The sequence below is a fragment of the Triticum urartu genome, unplaced genomic scaffold (assembly GCF_056163025.1).
Source record: "Triticum urartu cultivar PI428250 unplaced genomic scaffold, HENAU_Tu73 scaffold2, whole genome shotgun sequence".
Classification (NCBI taxonomy): Eukaryota; Viridiplantae; Streptophyta; class Magnoliopsida; order Poales; family Poaceae; genus Triticum; species Triticum urartu.
In genome coordinates this window covers 9621360-9634538 of record NW_028260368.1, presented here as the reverse complement: position 1 = coordinate 9634538, position 13179 = coordinate 9621360, and positions in this window count along the sequence as shown.

The following is a 13179-nucleotide window of genomic DNA, read 5'->3' as shown; positions in this document are numbered from 1 at the left end:
CTTAAATTAGTCTCCGTGTTCTTCGAATGGATCTCTTAATTGTTGAGAGGGTTGCCCAAACGCGGTATATAAGGCATACCCAGTAAAGCTTACAAGTAAACCAGATATGGAGATGGCGACTAAAGTTGCTGTTTCCATTTTTATAGAATTTCAAGATTACAATGGATCTACGAAAAGATCGTGTATTTACAACTACAACGGAATAGTATACAAAGTCAACACCAATGATTAAATAGAATTTATGGCTACACAAACCGTTGAAGATAGTTCTAAACCTAGGCCAAAACGAACTGGTGCAGGTAGTTTACTGAAACCCTTGAATTCGGAATATGGGAAAGTCGCCCCGGGTTGGGGGACTACTCCTTTTATGGGGATCGCAATGGCTTTATTCGCTATATTCCTATCTATCATTTTAGAAATTTATAATTCTTCCGTTTTACTGGACGGAATTTTAACCAATTAGGTTTCTACTAACTAAAACTAGGAAGTCAGAGTTTTTCCATCCAAAAAAGCCTTTCTAGTTTAAGATCTACATTTCTAGATATTATGGTAGTTCGACCGCGGAATTTTTTTGTTTCGGTATCTCTGGAATATGAGTGTGTGACTTGTTAGAATTGATCCTATTGATAATACATAGAAAGGGCCTGTTATCTCTATCAAGATGATTCTAATTCGTCAGATATTATTTATTCTAGTATCTGGAACACGAAATAGATAGAGTGGATCAAAAAAAAATGGAACTATGATTCATACTCACTATTAAGACCTCGCAACCAGACTGAAAAATTCAAGTAGTTCTTAAATAAAAATAAAAAAGAAATTTTCTTCCTTCCAATTTTGTTTGCCCAAAAGACAACTTTTTTTCTCTCGATTTTGTCGAGTCATTACACTGATTCAATAAATGATTATCAAGCGGTTCTTATTCGAAGAACCCTTGCCTTTTGTTTAGCTTGAGACTAAATCATCGTGGCTCTAGTATGAATCTAAGGTTTTAATTGAACTGATTCATAGGATCTCAACAAGATAATTTCTATATTACGCATAAAAAAACAAATCCTTTATAGGGAAGAGAAAAGTCAAGAAGCCTCTAATGACCAACATAAGGGAAAGGAAGAAAGAAAGACGCGCCAACTTGAGATTTTTTGGCATTATCATCACAAAGAAGATATTCCGGATTTTTCTTATTTGATATCTTCAAGGCAAATCGACCCAATTCAGTGGCTGATGAAGTTTTGAACCTTTTTTCTAATATTCGTTGAAAATTTTTGTGTTTCTGCTTGAGCCGTACGAGATGAAATTTTCATATACGGCTCTTAGAGGGGGACTCGGGTTAGTTACCTATCTCAATAAAGTATATGATTGGTTTGAGGAACGTCTTGAGATTCAGGCAATTGCAGATGATATAACTAGTAAATATGTTCCTCCCCATGTCAACATATTTTATTGTTTAGGGGGAATTACACTTACTTGTTTTCTAGTACAAGTCGCTACCGGTTTTGCTATGACTTTTTACTACCGACCAACCGTTACAGAGGCTTTTTCCTCGGTTCAATACATAATGACCGAGGCCAACTTTGGTTGGTTAATCCGATCAGTTCATCGATGGTCAGCAAGTATGATGGTTTTAATGATGATCCTGCATGTATTTCGTGTGTATCTCACAGGGGGATTTAAAAAACCCCGCGAATTAACTTGGGTCACAGGTGTGGTTTTGGCTGTTTTGACTGCATCATTTGGTGTAACTGGTTATTCTTTGCCTTGGGATCAAATTGGCTATTGGGCAGTCAAAATTGTGACAGGTGTACCTGACGCCATTCCGGTAATAGGATCGCCTTTAGTGGAGTTATTACGCGGAAGTGCTAGTGTGGGCCAATCCACTTTGACTCGTTTTTATAGTTTACATACCTTTGTACTGCCTCTGCTTACTGCCGTATTTATGTTAATGCACTTTCCAATGATACGTAAGCAAGGTATTTCGGGTCCTTTATAGGGAAGGCATATCATAGAGAATTATAATTATCATATATCATATCGGGTAGGTTTTGGTATTTCATTGCTACAAGCATGGGTTATTGTAAAATAACACATGTCATTTGGATACTTCTCTTCAACTCCAAAGTATTTTTATACAATACAAATAGTTGAAGTTAATTTTACGAAAGAAAAAAGGCGGATTATGGGAGTGTGTGACTTGAATTATTGATTTGGCCATGCAGATAAAGAATTGGATCTGCCACATTAGAATTCACAACCAAAGGTGTCTCCGCATCCAATCAACATGTAAGTCCCCTACCTAGGAAGGATAGGCTGGTTCACTTGAGGAGAATATCTTCTATGATCATACCGCAACCATGTCATCCATGAACAGGCTCCGTAAGATCCCATAGAGTAGAAATGGAATAAGTCATGTGACATGATCCAGTTCTCTATTTATTACACTTACCTTTTTATTATAGTATGGAAATGCATTCATTTTCTTTGCATCGATTGTGATCCGCAATACTATCGGAGTAAAAGAAGGGATCTAAGGAAGAATGTAGGCTAAACTTTTTGATTTTTTATTAGTAACAAGTAAATATTTTGTTTGGAGGTAAGAAACTTGCGATATTGAGGGGATAAATACCAACTAATCAAGAGACATGAGACAATCCACAAAGCAATTGATCATGATCAAATTTGTAAGCCCACTTGGATATTGAGCATTTACCCATAAGAATAGGATTATTTTCAATGAGTAGTTGTAGGTGCAACTTCGGAAAAGAGAATCTGATAAAGCTTTTCTTGCCTAGAGTCATTGAGTCATTATAAACCTTAATTCTATTAAGGATCTTCCGCGGTCTTATTTCTTTCACTCTTGCTCGAGCCGGATGATGATAAATTCTCATGTCCGGTTCCTTTGGGGGATGGATCCTAAAGAGTTCACCTATCCCAATAACAAAGAAACCAGACTTAAATGATCCTGTATTAAGAGCTAAATTAGCTAAAGGGATGGGACATAATTATTACGGGGAACCCGCATGGCCCAACGATCTTTTATATATTTTTCCAGTAGTAATTCTAGGTACTATTGCATGTAATGTAGGTTTAGCGGTTCTCGAGCCATCAATGATTGGTGAACCGGCAGATCCGTTTGCAACTCCTCTGGAAATATTACCCGAGTGGTACTTCTTTCCCGTGTTTCAAATACTCCGTACGGTACCCAATAAGTTATTGGGCGTTCTTTTAATGGTTTCTGTGCCAACAGGCTTATTGACAGTACCTTTTCTAGAGAATGTCAATAAATTCCAAAATCCATTTCGCCGCCCAGTAGCTACGACCGTTTTTTTAATCGGTACTGTAGTAGCTCTTTGGTTAGGTATTGGAGCAACATTACCCATTGATAAATCATTAACTTTAGGTCTTTTTTAGATATTTTTTGATTCATTCAACCGTGAAGTACCATAGGTATCTAGGAAATAGTTACTTCCAAGTGAATCTTCCCTAGATACCTAAAATCCATTTTATTATGATCCATTTCGCGAAAATATAGATTGTACCAAAGATGCTAAATTGTTTTCTTTTTATTCTAACTCGAAAAAGAAGAAGAAAAAAAATTGCAATGGATTTAAAACGAGAGTTTATTCTTAAGTAAATCAATTGGGAGATGCTTCTCTAGAGTGTCCCATATATGTTTTCTATCTTCCATACGAAAACTGTCAATTCTCAGAAGATCTTCTTCAGTCTTACTCAAAAGGTCCAATAGTGTATGTATATTGGCCCTTTTTAGACAATTATACGTTCTAGAAGTCAATTCTAATTGATCAATAAAAATACAATTCAATGGAATTCCTTTTTTGTTTTTCTTTAGATTAGTTAATCTTTTTTGAAAAGTAAAAAGGGGTGGAGTAAACCTGTTTTTATTTTCTTCGAAACTAGCGCCCTCTTCCTCCGCGTGTAGAAAAGGAAGAAATAAATCAATCAAATTACGAGAAGCCTCATAAAGTGCTTCCTTAGGGGTTAAACTTCCATTAGTCCATATTTCTAGAAAAAGTATCTCGTGTTTTTCATTTCCATTCCCACAAGAAAAAATACTATAATTCACATTTCGAACAGGCATGGATACAGCATCTATAGGATAACTTCCATCTTGATAGTTCTTTCTGAGTTCTGTCTGATATCCACGATCTCTCTTGATCTGTAAATCAATACAGAAATCAATGGGCTCTGTCAAGTTAGCTATAGGTTGTGCCGTATCAACGATTTCTACGGAAGGCGGTAAGATGATATCTTGAGCAGTTATGTATCTAGGACCTTTGACGCAAATGGATGCGTCTCTAACTCCATAGAGATTACTTCTCAATACAATTTCTTTCAAATTTAGTAAAATTTCTTGTACGGATTCTTCAATACCTGCTATTGTAGAATACTCGTGCGGCACGCTCCCAAATTTTGCACGTGTGATACATGTTCCTTCTATTTCTCCAAGTAAAGCTCTTCGCAAGGCAATACCGACGGTGTCCGCTTGACCTTTTCTAAGCGGGGACAGAATGAAACGACCATAATAAAGGCGCTTACTATCTACTCTTGATTCAACACACTTCCACTGTAGTGTTTGAGTGGATCCTGCTACCTCCTCTCGAACCATAATAGACTAGTATTATTATTTTATCATTGAATCGTTTATTTCTCTTGAAATGAAAGTTGAAAGCGGGTTAATTCTTTTACAGACGTCTTTTTTTAGGCGGTCGACATCCATTATGCGGCATAGGTGTTACATCGCGTATACAACTTAATCGCACACCACTTTTAGCAATGGCTCGTAATGCGGCATCTCTTCCACTACCAGCGCCCTTTACCATAACTTCTGCTCGTTGCAAACCTACTGTACGAATAGCATCTACTGCTGTTCTTTGACCAGCATAGGGTGATGCTTTTCTTGAGCTTTTGAATCCACAAGTACCGGCCGAGGACCAAAAAACCACCCGACCTTGTGGGTCTGTAACAGTTATAATGGTATTGTTGAAACTAGCTTGAACATGAATAACCCCTTTTGTTATTCTACGTGCACTCTTCCGTAAACTAAAACGTGCATTCCTACGTAAACCAATACGCACTTTCTTACGTGAACCAATTTTTGGTATAGCTTTTGCCATATTTTATTATCTCATAAATATGAGTTAGAAATAAAAAAAAGAAAAAAAGATACAAAGATATCCGTTTCAGGGTAAAATAAACCCTTTACTTTAATTATTTTAAATGAAATTATTTTATTTGGAATTGGAACATTTCCGCGGGTACTTTTTTTTACTTTTTAGAAAGTAAAGTTCTTTTTCGAAAGATTACCCCTGTCTTTGTTTATGCTTCGGATTAGAGCAAATGACTCTAATTCGTCCACGCCTACGAATCAGTCGACATTTTGTACAAATTTTACGAACGGAAGCTCTTATTTTCATATTTCCGTATCCTTTTTTAAACTATGAATCTAATCTTTTGGAAAAAATAAGTCTCTTCGCTTGAATTTTAGAACTTAGAATTTATTACCCTAGAAAAAAAAAGAAAAACCTAATCCTTTGAATCTTTGGTATCCTTCAAATCTTCGCTATCCTTCAAATCTTCGCTATCCTTCGAGTCTTCGATACGCTTCGAATCCTTATGGGGAAGTCTATAAATTATACGTCCCTTGCTTGAATCATAACGACTTACTTCAATTTTGACCCTATCCCCCATCAGTATTCGTATAGAACTAGACCGTATCTTTCCTGAAATATAGCCTAGGATGATGGTGTCATTCTCTAGCCGAACGCGGAACATTCCATTGGGTAGGGCTTCCGTAACTAAACCTTCGAAAGTTACTTTTGCTTCTCTCGGGTTTTTTTTTTCTCTCCTATTTTTTTTTTCTGTCATATTTTTTTTCTCCTATTTTTCTATTTTTATTTTAAAAATAGGAAGGGCGAGATAGAATTCGAGCACTATAGGCGGGGCGATTACCATATATAACATAAGACTTCTCCCCCAATTCTGTTTAGTCGAGCTTCTCGATCTGTCATTATTCCTCGAGAAGTAGAAAGAATAGCAATTCCCATTCCACCCAAAACTTTAGGAATTCCTTGATAGTTGGTATAAATTCGTAAGCCGGGTCGGCTGATACGCTTTAAAAAGGTTCTTGTTCTATATATTCCTTTTATAGTCTTTCTCTTTTGATGTCGCAAAGTTGAAACCAAGAAATATCTGTTACGTTCCTGATGTTTCCGAACACTTTCAATAAAACCCTCTCGTAGAAGTATTTTAACAATGTTTTCGGTAATATTTGTAGATACTACTCGAACTGTTCCTTTTTTATTCATGTCCGCATTTCTTATAGAGGTTAGTAAATCAGCAATAGTGTCCTTGCCCATAAGACTCTAATTCTAGGTTCCTCCTAATTTTTCTATAATCAACATGTTTTCTTTTTTTTTTTTTCATTTTGGATTTTAAAACATATACGTAAAACACAATCTACTAAATTAATTCTTTGGTCTCAATTTCGCCTACTAGTATTTATAATACTTCAGGAGCTAATGAAACTATTTTGGTAAAATTCAATTCTCTCAATTCCTCGGCAATCGCGCCAAAAACTCGAGTTCCTTTTGGATTGCCTTTTTGATCAATTATAACCGCAGCATTGTCATCATAGCGGATTATTATACCGTCTTCGCATTTGAACTCTTTACATGTACGTACAATTACAGCTCGAATTACTTCGGATCTTTCTAGAGGCATTTGGGGCAATGCGTCTTTGATTACAGCAACAATAACATCACCAATACGAGCATATCGCTGATTACCAGCAGCTCCTATGACTCGAATACACATCAATTTTCGAGCTCCACTATTATCTGCTACATTTAAAAGGGTCTGAGGTTGAATCATATTATTTTGATTTCAATTTGTTATTTCAATGCAAAAGGATGAAAGAAATATTGTCTTTCCAGAAAGAAAAACCGAGCATTTTTTTTTATCTTCCATACCCCTTTTAGGGTTCTATATCTCTAATCGAATAAATTGACTTCGTATGGGCATTTTACTGGCAGCTATGGAGATAGCTGCTCTAGCTACAGTTTCAGATACTCCCCCCATTTCATAAAGTATACGACCAGGTTTAACAACGGATACCCAATATTCGGGGGACCCCTTTCCCGAGCCCATACGTGTTTCCGTGGGTCTTAGTGTAACCGGTTTGTCGGGAAATATACGTACCCATATTTTTCCACCACGACGTGCATATCGTGTTATTGCTCTTCGTCCTGCTTCTATCTGTCTCGCCGTGATCCAAGCGGGTTCAAGTGCTTGAAGAGCATATCTACCAAAACAAATACGATTGCCTCGGCAGGATTTTCCTTTCATTCTTCCTCTATGTTGTTTGCGAAATCTGGTTCTTTTGGGGTTATAGTCGATGGTTCTCTTTCTTAGTTCCATCTCTACTGCAAAACTGGACATGAGAGTTTCTTCTCATCCAGCTCCTCGCGAATGGAATCAGAAAGCATGTAAATTTCTCTAATTCATAATATTCCAAAATATTACGGTACGGATAGATACACATTAATAGATAATAGAAAAAGTTCGGTTTTTTTTATATTGAATTTGTTAAAACAGAAAAATATAATATATAGTCAAAAAAGAAGATCTAGAATATATCCAGATGTGTGTGTATATTTATCTAAATTCTATATTTATAGATAATGTAATCCTTCTTAAAAAAATCCTTATTTTTACTCTTATTGAATCGCGGTAAAGTATTCTAATTCAATAAGAATTTCGCGGGCGAATATTTACTCTTTCCTGTCTTATTTGTTAATTTATAAACTTACCAAATAAGACAATTTTTTTGGTTTGTTCCGCCATCCCACCCAATGAAGTGTTAGGATTCTTTTCAATAAAATCCTATGGAATCATAGGTTCTGTCGTTCCCACTGCTTCTCCTTGAATGGTTAGGTCTGAATCCCGCAACGGAGCTTCCAAAAAATTTCTTTCCGAGTTAATTTTCTCAGTTTTATTAACCCGGGCGGCTCTTTATTATTGCTTTAAATTTGTAGTTCTTGTTTCAAGTTACAATTTTTAATTCTCTATTATTTTTATTATATTGATGCTTTATCACATTGCCTTTTATGATGTAATTCATAGACCATACATAGTGGAATCCTATATCTTATTTATTTCCTCTTCCTTCTTTCTATCATCCCTCCCTTTATCCACATCCCTTTAGTTTTGCTTCACAACCTAGAATCCCTTTTCTTTTTTAGAGAAAAAATTGCAGTTGCTACAACTATATGACACATCTACTCATTTATGTTATGATAGAGGTATTTATTCATATAGTGACTGTTTCTTAGTTAGGATCTCGACAATACGAAGCAATAGGTTGGTTATTAGTTAATTTTCTATAATTACTAAGTTTTTTTCTTAAAAAAAAGAAAAAAATAACGAGTCACACACTAAGCATAGCAATTATATTAAATGATTTATCAATTTTCATTAAATCTTATAGAAAGAGGTATAATTTCTTCTTTTGCAGGGATTTCAGGAAAAAAGTCTCTTGTCATTTTTTATTCTATCAATGGACAGAATCCGAAGACAAGATTACTTATTCTTCGTCTACGAATATCCAAATTTTTACACCTAATACTCCATAGATAGTCCGAATTGGATAGCAGCAATAATCAATTTTAGCGCGAATTGTTTGGAGGGGAAGTCTACCCTTTTTAATAGATTCGGCGCGTGCAATTTCTTTTCCTCCGAGACGACCCGCAATTTTTACTTTTACTCCCCTTATATCTGCTTTTTTAGTTAATTCAATGGCTTTTTTCATTGCCTTTCGGAATGAAACTCTATTTTTTAATTGGAAAGCTATATATTCTGCAAGAATGTTAGGCTGTCTATAAGGTTCTTTAACTTTTTCGATAGAAATATTAAATCTCTGGTTTACAGAGTTAATTTCCTTTTGTAGATCTTTCTCTAATTCTTCGATTGCTCCTTTTTTCTTTAATAAATTTGGGAATCCAATATGGATTATGACGTGGATCGTATCGATTTCTTTTTGGATTTCTATATGTGTAATTACTTCGGAACTTGAACCTGAGTCCATTTTTCTATTATGTGTAATTACTTCGGAACTTGAGTCTGATTCTATTTTTCTATTCGAGCCCTTTTTCCTATTCTTTTGTATATAGTTCTTGATACAATCCCTTATTTTTTTATCTTCCTGTAGACCTTCAGAATAATTTTTTGGTTGTGCGAACCAAAAGGAATGGTGTTTTTGGGTTGTACCAAGTCTGAAACCGAGTGGATTTATTTTTTGTCCCATATTTTTCTATTCTATATTTTTTTTACTGGGAATCGAAATCTTAGATGGATCTAAAGGTTATTTAGATTTCTTTACTATATTTAGTACAATTGTTATATGACACATGCTTTTTTTTATGGGGAAACTACGTCCTCGAGCTCGAGGTCTGAATTTCTTCATAATAGTACTCCTACTGACTTCGGCTTTAGTAATAAATAAATTCGCTTTGTCGAAATCCCTATAATGAGTAGCATTTGCGGCTGCCGAATAAACCAACTTTAAGATGGGATAAGATGCTCGATAGGGCATGAGGTTCAGTATCATAACAGTTTCCTCGTAGTAACGCCAGCGAATCTCGTCAAGAACTCTTTGTGCTTTGAAAACAGACATAGGGATACGTTTTTGTGCTTTGAAAACTCTCTCGAACTTAAGTAGACGATCGGTTGGAACTTTCCTTGCGAGTTTCCTTAGCCCACTTTTCTTCTTCTTTATCCTAGGGATATACTTTACTAGTTTGAAACTTGTCATAAATAAGGTTATTCCCCGCCTACCTTTACTTTATTTTGAATCTTTTTTTCTTCTTAATCTTTCTATTCAGAATTCAGTTAACGACGAGATTTAGTATCCTTTCTTGCATTTTCATAACTCGTGAAATGCCGAGTAGGCACGAATTCCCCCAATTTGCGACCTACCATAGGATTTGTTATGTAAATAGGTATATGTTCCTTTCCATTATGAATCGCGATTGTATGGCCAACCATTGTGGGTAGAATGCTAGATGCCCGGGACCACGTTACTATTGTTTCTTTCTCCTCCTTCATATTGACCTTTTCTATCTTTGCCAATAAATGATGAGCTACAAAAGGATTCGTTTTTTTTCGTGTCACAGCTGATTACTCCTTTTTTCCTTTTTAAAGAGTGGCATTCTATGTCCAATATCTCGATCGAAGTACGGAGGTCAGAATAAATAGAATAATGATCAATGGAAAAAAGAAAAAAATCCTTTAGCTGGATAAGGGGCGGATGTAGCCAAGTGGATCAAGGCAGTGGATTGTGAATCCACCATGCGCGGGTTCAATTCCCGTCGTTCGCCCATCGCATTATTGCAAATTCCAAAAATGCAATTTTCCATATTCCTAGTTACGTATTTACTTACGGCGACGAAGAATAAAACTATCGCTATATTTTTTCCTTTTCCTAGTTCTTCTTCCAAGCGCAGGATAACCCCAAGGGGTTGTGGGTTTTTTTCTACCAATGGGAGCTTTCCCTTCACCGCCCCCATGGGGGTGGTCCACAGGGTTCATAACTACCCCTCTTACTACGGGGCGTTTACCTAGCCAACACTTAGATCCGGCTCTACCCAAACTTTTTTGGTTCACCCCAACATTACCCACTTGTCCGACTGTTGCTAAGCAGTTTTGGGATACTAAACGGACCTCCCCAGATGGTAATCTTAAAGTGGCCGATTTACCCTCTTTTGCAATGAGTTTCGCTACAGCACCTGCTGCTCTAGCTAATTGCCCACCCCTTCCACGTGTGATTTCTATGTTATGCATGGCCGTGCCTAAGGGCATATCGGTTGAAGTAGATTCTTCTTTTCTCTCAAAAAACCCCTTCCCAAACTGTACAAGCTTCTTCCAAAGCATACGGCTTTCTAGATGTATATGACGATCTCTAGACAGATGGATCTTATATGAATCATATGATGAAGTACCACATGAGTGGATATATAGGAAAGGAATCCAAATCTGCCGAATCGCTCATGTTATGATCTTCTACATCCTAGGTCTCTGCGTTCCGTCATCTGGCTTATGTTCTTCATGTAGCATTCAGATCGAATGACTCTATGAAATTACGTCGATACTTCCACATATTATGGGTAACGTAGGAGACATCCCTATTTTCCCCCGGGGGTCTTAATTACCACTGCTTAGCTTTCAATTTGCCTCTGACCATCAAATTAAATGTGAATAACCCGTCCTCCTCTCTTTGAAACAAGGGGCGCTTCCGGTTCTGTGCGTGCTTCAAACAATTTTGTCTTCTCCATATTACCATATCTCTAGAGCCAATAATTTTCTATGAGGAACTACTGAACTCAATCACTTGCTGCCGTTACTCAACAGTTTTCTGTTGAGGTCTATCCCGTAGAGGTAGTCAAATTGGATCAGTGATCGATTTCTAGGTTTCGTCGTAAACCTAATTGGTTACTTCCAATTACGTAAATCAATAGTTCAAACCGCACTCAAAGGTAGGGCATTTCCCATTGATATAGGAACTTTTGTACCAGAAACAATAGTATCTCCAATTATAGCCCCTCTGGGATGTAAAATATATCTCTTCTCACCATCCCCATAGTGTATGAGACAAATGTATGCATTTCGATTAGGGTCGTATTCTATGGTTACGATTCTACCAGATATGTCTTTTTGATTCCGTCGAAAATCTATTTTACGGTATAGGCGCTTATGACCTCCCCCTCTATGCCTTGCGGTAATGATTCCTCTGGAATTACGACCTTTACCACAACGGTGCCGTCCATGGATCAAATTATTTCGTGGATTGGATTTCACTTGCCTGTCTACGGTTCCCTTGCGTGTGCTCGGGATAGGTGTTTTGTATAAATGTTTCGCCGTATTATTAAGTATTCTCCTTTAGTTTTTTTCTCTATCTAGAAGTGGAATAGAATAACCCGGTTGAAGGGTAATGATCATACGTCTGTAATGCATTGTATGGCCCAGAATAGGTCCTATTCTTCTACCTTTTCCAGGTAGTCGATGGCTATTCACAGCTACCACCTTAACACCAAAGAAGAGTTCGACCCAATGCTTTATTTCTGTCTTAGTGAATCCCGATTCGACATTAAAAGTATATTGATTCTTTCCCAATAAACGAAGACTTTTTTCTGTAAATACTGCGTATTTGATTCCATCCATAAATCGACTTTCCCTCCTATGCTCTGAGTTCCAGTATCGATAAGAATTCGAGTTCTTATTGTTCTTATGTTATGGTATAATATACCATACCAATTCGTTATGTATGGATGATGGATGAGATTCCATGGATAGAGAGCCAGTTCCAATAGACTTATGGAATGTTCCCGTTCGTGTGCATCCAGCAGGAATTGAACCCGCAAATTTACCAATTATGAGTTGGGCGCTTTAACCATTCAGCCATGGATGCTTAACAGGGATCATCGTACATCGTAAATAACCAATTTTCATATAGAAAGACATATCATAGAAAAATGAAATCGAAAATATTCCGAGATGGCAAATATTCGGAGATGACTATGAAAACACCTCTCTGGATCCTCGAATTGAAAGAGAGATTGAGAGGGATCAAGAATCCTAATTCTCGCTATTTGGAATGGATCCAATTCTATTGAGTCTGACTCATAGTGATCATTTCTCTTTAGCAAAGAATGACCTTGGTTATCAAAGGATTGAACAACCGGGATCCATTTACTTATGATACCTAGTTGGCATTGATAACAAGGATCTAATGAATTATGAGTTTAATAGATCCTCTTTAGCAGAAAGACGTATATTCCTTGCTCATTATCAGACAATCACTTATTCCCAAACCTCGTGTGGGACTAATCGTTTTCATTTACCATCTCATGGAAAACCCTTTTCGTTCCGCTTAGCCCTATCGGGTATTTTAGTGATAGGTTCTGTAGGAACTGGACGATCCTATTTGGTCAAATACCTAACGAAAAATTACGATTTTCCTTTCATTAAGGTACGAGGGCTTCTTATTCCACAAGAACGAAAGCACCTTTTCATTCTTTCATATACTAGGGGTTTTTACTTGGAAAAGACAATGTTCCATACTAAAGGATTCGGGTCCATAACCACGAGTTCCAGTGCACTAGATCTTGT